This window comes from Mirounga angustirostris, unplaced genomic scaffold, assembly GCF_029215605.1.
Source record: "Mirounga angustirostris isolate CCGP_5_RB_7025 unplaced genomic scaffold, mMirAng1.0.hap1 SCAF_7, whole genome shotgun sequence".
NCBI lineage: Eukaryota > Metazoa > Chordata > Mammalia > Carnivora > Phocidae > Mirounga > Mirounga angustirostris.
Window position 1 is genome coordinate 10,208,513 of NW_026991715.1, and position 6,020 is coordinate 10,214,532.

Sequence of the window (6,020 nt, forward strand, 5' to 3'; positions counted from 1 at the left end):
TGCCTTCTGCTCAGGAAATGGCCCCAGGATCCTGGGATCAAGCCCTGCATGGGGCTCCCTGCTCAGCGGGAAGCCTGCTTCTCCCTCTCCCACTCTCCCTGCTGTGTTCCTGCTCTCGCTCTCTCTCTCTGTCAAATAAATAAAATCTTTAAAAAAAAAAAAAGTACAATTCAATGGTTTTCGTATATTCACAGAGTTGGGCAATTCGTCACCACAACCTAAGTTTAGAACATTCACTTCACCTAAAGAGAAACCCCTTACCCATTAGCAGTCATTCCCATCCCCACCCACCCAACCTCAGCCCCTGCAACCACTAATCTACTTTCTGTCTCTCTAGATTTACATATTCTAGACAGTTTTTAGAAATGGAATCATAGAGACGCCTGGGTGGCTCAGTCGGTTAAGTGTCTGCCTTCCGCTCAGATCACGATCCCAGGGTCCTGCTTCTCCCTCTCCCCTGCTTGTGCTGTCTCTCTCTCTCTCTCTCTCTGTCATAAAGAAAATCTTTAGGGGCGCCTGGGTGGCTCAGTCGTAAGCGTCTGCCTTCGACTCAGGTCATGATCCCAGGGTCCTGGAATCGAGACCCAACATTGGGCTCTCTGCTCAGCAGGAAGCCTGCTTCTCCCTCTTCCACTCCCCCTGCTTGTGTTCTCTCTCTCGCTGTCTCTCTCTCTGTGTCAAATAAATAAAATCTTAAAAAAAAAAATCTTTAAATGGAATCATATATGTGGCCTTTTGTGTCTGGCTTCTTTCACTTAGCATGATGTTTTCCAGGTTTATCCATGTTTCAGCACAAGATATTGCCTATATGTGAAAGACTCACCAACCTGTCTCTCCAGTCTGGCCCTTCCTCACAAGCTCCAGATGCAGAAGGTCCTGGAGCGGCCTCCACACCTCTGCATGGAGGTCAACTCAGGCATCAGACAATATGCCCAATATAAGAAAACCATAGGCGGAGTTCAGTTATGAATATTGATTCAAGAATGCTAGTGAGTAGGGGCACCTTGGTGGCTCAGTCCGTTGAGCGTCCAACTCTTGAGCTCATATCAGATCTTAATCTCAGGATCATGAGTTCAAGCCCCATATTGGGTGTGGAGTTTACTTAAAAAAAAAAGAAAGATGTTAGTATAAGTAAATACAACCCAACAGCAAGTTAGTAATTTTAAATATATTTTTTAAGATTTTATTTATTTATTTGAGAGAGAGTGAGAGAGCACAAGGGCCAGAGAGAGAGAGGGGGACAAGCAGACCAGCTGGGCTCGATCCCAGGAGCTGGAGACCATGACCTGAGTCAAAGTCAGATGCTTAACCGACTTAGCCACCCAGGCATCCCAGTAATTTTAAATCTTTAAAAAAAAATTTTAAATAAACTCTACACCCAGTGTGGGGCTTGAACTCATGACCCCCAGATCAAGAGTCACATGCTCCACTGACTGAGCCAGCCAAGTGTCCCTAATAATGACTTTAAATCATAACAAAGCAAGGCTTCATCCAGAAAGCCAAGGATGGTTTAATATTAGGAACTCTACTATTATAATGATAATATTAATAGGAAAAATAAGGGGGATAAAAGCAGTCTTATCAATATATATGAACAGGGCATTTGATAAACTTCAACATACATTTTTAATAAACATTCTTGACAAAATAGAATAAGATAAACACTTACAAAAACAATCCAAATGTCATCTTCCTGAAGCACTTTCATTAAAGTATGAAACAATACCTTCTTCCATTTATTCTTTAACCTTTTCGGGAGGAACAGCTAATGTAATTGGACAAGAGAAAGAAATTAGAGGCATGAAATAGGGAAAGGGTAGGTAAATTCATCACCATTTGCAGATCATATGATTACATACATGGAAAACCCAAAGAGAATTAGCCAAAACACTATTCTAAATAAACAGTAAGAGAATTCAGCAAGGTGCCTTTTATATATGCTAACAAGAATCAGAAGATACAAAGGAAGAAAGGATATAAAACACCTAGGAATACACTTAACAAATATTCAAGATAAAGATGAAGAATATAGGAAATGCTGAGCACACAAAACACGTGAGCGAATGGAAAGGCCTATCATGTTCCTGAACAGGAAGAGTCAAGATCATGAAGATGTCAAACCTCCCGTCGACATTTGATTAACTTGTTACTGCTATCCTAACAAAAACACTAGCAATTTCATAGGAACAATCTCCTATTGAAAAAAACAAGATGCAAAAATGTCGTGCACGGTCTGGACCACTTCTGTAAAAAGGAGGAAAAAAACAGTATCTGGGGATAAGCAGGTGGGTAGGAAGGTAGGTAGGTAGATAGATAGATAGATGGAGACTGTCTATGGAAGAGTAGGAACTGCCTCTCACGGGCTGCTTCTGGTTAGAAAAACAGGAAACTGAAACAAGCATGGAAGGGACAATTTTCACTGTATAACTTTTTTGTATAATTTTGAACCATGCAGGGGTGCCTGGATGGCTCAGTTGGTTGAATGTCTGCCTTCGACTCAGGTCATGATCCCAGGGTCCTGGGATTGAGCCCTGTGTTGGGTTCCCTCCTCAGCTCAGCCTGCTTCTCCCTCTCCCTCTGCCTGCCACTCTGCCTGCCACTCTGCCTGCCACTCTGCCTACTTGTGCTCTCTCTTTGTCAAATAAATAAATAAAATCTTTAAAAAACCCCCAAAAAACAAAAAAAAAAAAAACACATCCATTTCTCCTGTCACAGATCAGAAATCCAGGATGGCACCCGACTGGGTGCTCTGCTCAGCCCTTTACAAGGAGGTGAAGTCAAAGTTTCCACCTGCTGTGATCTCACCTGGCACTCAGGCTCCTCTTCCAAGCTCGTTCCTGTTGTTGGCAGGATTCAGTGCCTTATGGGAACCCGCTGGAGTGGGTTCCCCCTTCCTCCTCGCCGGGGTCCCTCCAGCTCCTTGCAGCTCCTCTTCGGTCCTTGCCCAGGGCTCCCATCTTCACAGCCGGTTTCTAAGCTCTGGCTGTCCCGCTGCCACCAGCCAAAGAAGTGCTCTGCTTTCCAGCCTGGATAATCCAGGACAGTCAGGGTTCCAAATAACATGCTCACAGCAGGGGATACCCCAGCACTCATACGTTCTGGGGTTTAGGGCAGGACCTCTCTGGGGGGCCACTTTAGAAATTCTCCCCACCTGCCCGCTTCCCCACTACCACACCCAGTCTCAAAGTCCTGCCGTGTCCTACACATCGCTCACACAGATTCCCTGAGCGCAGGCCTCACGCCCACCACCCTGGGCTCCTCTCATGGCTCATCTTTCTCCCCCATCCCCAGGCTCCACTGTCCACGCCCCTCTTTTCCCACGGTGGCCAAATGATCTTCCAAAAGCACAAAGCTAACTGGCTTACTCCTCAATTTATTTTACTAGTTTTTTAAGTTTATTTATTTTAAAAGATTTTATTTGGGGTGCCTGGGTGGCTCAGTCGTTAAGCGTCTGTCTTCGGCTCGGGTCATGATCACAGGGTCCTGGGATCGAGCCCCGCATCGGGCTCCCTGCTCCGCGGGAGGCCTGCTTCTCCCTCTCCCACTCCCCCTGCTTGTGTTCCCTCTCTCGCTGTCTCTCTCTCTGTCAAATAAATAAAATCTTTTTTTTTTTTTTTTTTTTAGATTTTATTTATTTATTTGACAGAGACACAGCGAGAGAGGGAACACAAGCAGGGGGAGTGGGAGAGAGAGAAGCAGGCTCCCGAGGAGCAGGGAGCCCAATGCGGGGCTCGATCCCAGGACCCCGGGATCATGACCCGAGCTGAAGGCAGACGCTTAACGACTGAGCCACCCAGGCTCCCCTAAAATAAATAAAATCTTAAAAAAAAAAAGATTTTATTTATTTATTTTAGGGAGGAGGAGGGGGAGGGGCAGAGGGCGAGAGAGAATCCCAAGCAGACTACCCACTGAGCGATCCCACGACCCTGAGAACACAACCTGAGCCTGAGCCAAAATAGCCAAAATCAAGAGTCGGACACTTATATGACTGAGCCACCCAGGAGCCCCTTTTTAAATTTATTTGTTTTTAAGATTTATTTATGTATTTATTTGAGAGAGAGAGAGAGAGAGAGAAAATGCGTGGGGGGGAGGGGCAGAGGGAGGGAGAGAGAGAATCCCAAGCAGACTCCCTGCTGAGCATGAAGGGGCTTGATCCTACGACCTTGAGATCACGACCTGAGCCAAAACCAAGAGTCTGATGCTCAACTGACTGAGCCACCCAGTTGCCCCTACTTATTTATTTTTAGGGTTTTTTGTTTGTTTGTTTGGTAATCGCTACACCCAACATGGGCTCAAACTCACGACCCCAAGATCAAGAGTTGCGGGGCGCCTGGGTGGTTCAGATGGTTAAGCGTCTGCCTTCGGCTCAGGTCATGATCCCATAGAGCCCCGCATCTCCCTCTCCCTCTGCCTGCCGCTCTGCCTACTTGTGCTCGCTCTCTCTCAAATAAATAAATAAAATCTTAAAAAAAAAAAGATCAAGAATCGCATGCTCTTCCGACTGAGCCAGCCAGGGGTACCTACTCCCCAATTTAAACTCCTGCCATGCTCCCACCAACACTCCCCCGCACCTCACCCCCCCCCCCCCGCGAAGTTTATTCACTCCAGTGTTTTCCGAGCACTGACTCCCTGCCAGGTATGCCCTTCTGGAGCTTTCTGTGTCGTAACACAGCAGATCCCCAACAGTGAGCATGGCTGCAGTGAGCACTGAGGGTGGCCATCCCAGTGGGCCCCGCCACCTAGCGACTTTGGCCCTGACCTCGCCCCTCCTCTCCTTACCTCAAGGCATGCCCGGCACCCTTCCCCCACCCACCCGGCAAATGGCAAATCACAGTCGGGAGCAGGTTCTCCCAGATGCCCTCCCAGGTGCCAGTTCCATCTTCTGCCAGGTCTTAGGAACCTCTGGGGAGGCAAGGGCTTTCTCTCTCTAGTTCACTATGGCTCCCTCCAATGCCTAGCACAGACTTTGCCACACTCCAGGTGCTCAGTACATGTTCTGGAATGAATGGAAAGTGCAAAGAGTCTGGCTGCTCAGCCTTCCAGCCCCTGGGTGCCCACGCTGTCCCCGTGGGCCCTGGCCTTAGCTGTGACCTGCAGCCGGAGCCCAGGATGGTGCTGCGTGGGGATGAGCTATTTAGGGAACGAAACGAGCTCCGCGGTGGCGTAAGTGTGGCGGGCCTGCGGATGCTGGTTCCAGGGGGCCGCGGAGAGAGGGCGCCAGAACAGAACATGTTCAGGAAGCACGGACTCCAGAATCCTGTTCAACAGCGGGGAGGCAGCATGGTGCCCCGCAAAGGGGGCAGTACACGCGCACCTATGCAAGCGCGGGCGCGCACACACACACACACACACACACACAGTTACAGCCCCGCCAAGCTTTACCAAAACAGGAGAGTAAACGCCAGAGAAGAGTCTCCAGCAGAGGAAAGATCCTGGGAGCGGGCAAAGCCCACGGCCAAGGGTAAGAGACAAAGGCCACCCCTCCTGACACCCACAGGCACCGGGATGGTGGCAGCGTGAGTCAGACTGACACAGGGTGATACCCTCCCCTCACCCACCCCACCTCTTCCTCCAGGCAGCCCCAGATTAAAAAACAAAATCTCAGCGGAGAAAAACACACTGTGGACGGATACTGGCGGCCTGGCGTAGACCCTGCTTCAGGCTTTGATCAAGGCCCCGGGGGCGAATGACCGCAGCCACCCCCTCCCCTACCCCAAGGGAGCCGAGGGGCCCATAGCCCCCCCTCGCTGCCCATCTCCGCCGGCACCTGACACAGAACACGGAGCGGCTCAGGGAAGTGCCTCGGCTTCCCGTCCGTGAAATGTCTGCACTAGGCGGTCCCCAGGGCGCCTCTGGCTTCCAAAAGTCCAGGCCTCCCTTCTAATTATATCCCGCCAGAAATGAGAGCCACATGTCACTGCCTGCCCTGGGCCACCAGCTGGGGGCGTGGAAGGGAGCGTCAGTGCCCAAGCCCTACAGCCTAGTGACAGGAGCCCCTCCAGGCCCAGCACTCAGTCCTA

At 49.7% G+C, this 6,020-nt stretch overlaps 1 long non-coding RNA gene across 1 annotated transcript; it reads right to left on the reverse strand.

Moving 5' to 3' along the window:
- Window positions 1-307: 307 nt before the first annotated feature.
- Window positions 308-3,542, reverse strand: LOC135365334 (uncharacterized). The gene is made up of 3 exons (XR_010412953.1): window positions 2,806-3,542; window positions 1,670-1,765; window positions 308-1,101 (listed from the first exon to the last, which is right to left on the reverse strand). It is a non-coding gene; the product is annotated as an uncharacterized LOC135365334 (long non-coding RNA).
- Between the last annotated feature and the right edge of the window lie 2,478 nt (window positions 3,543-6,020).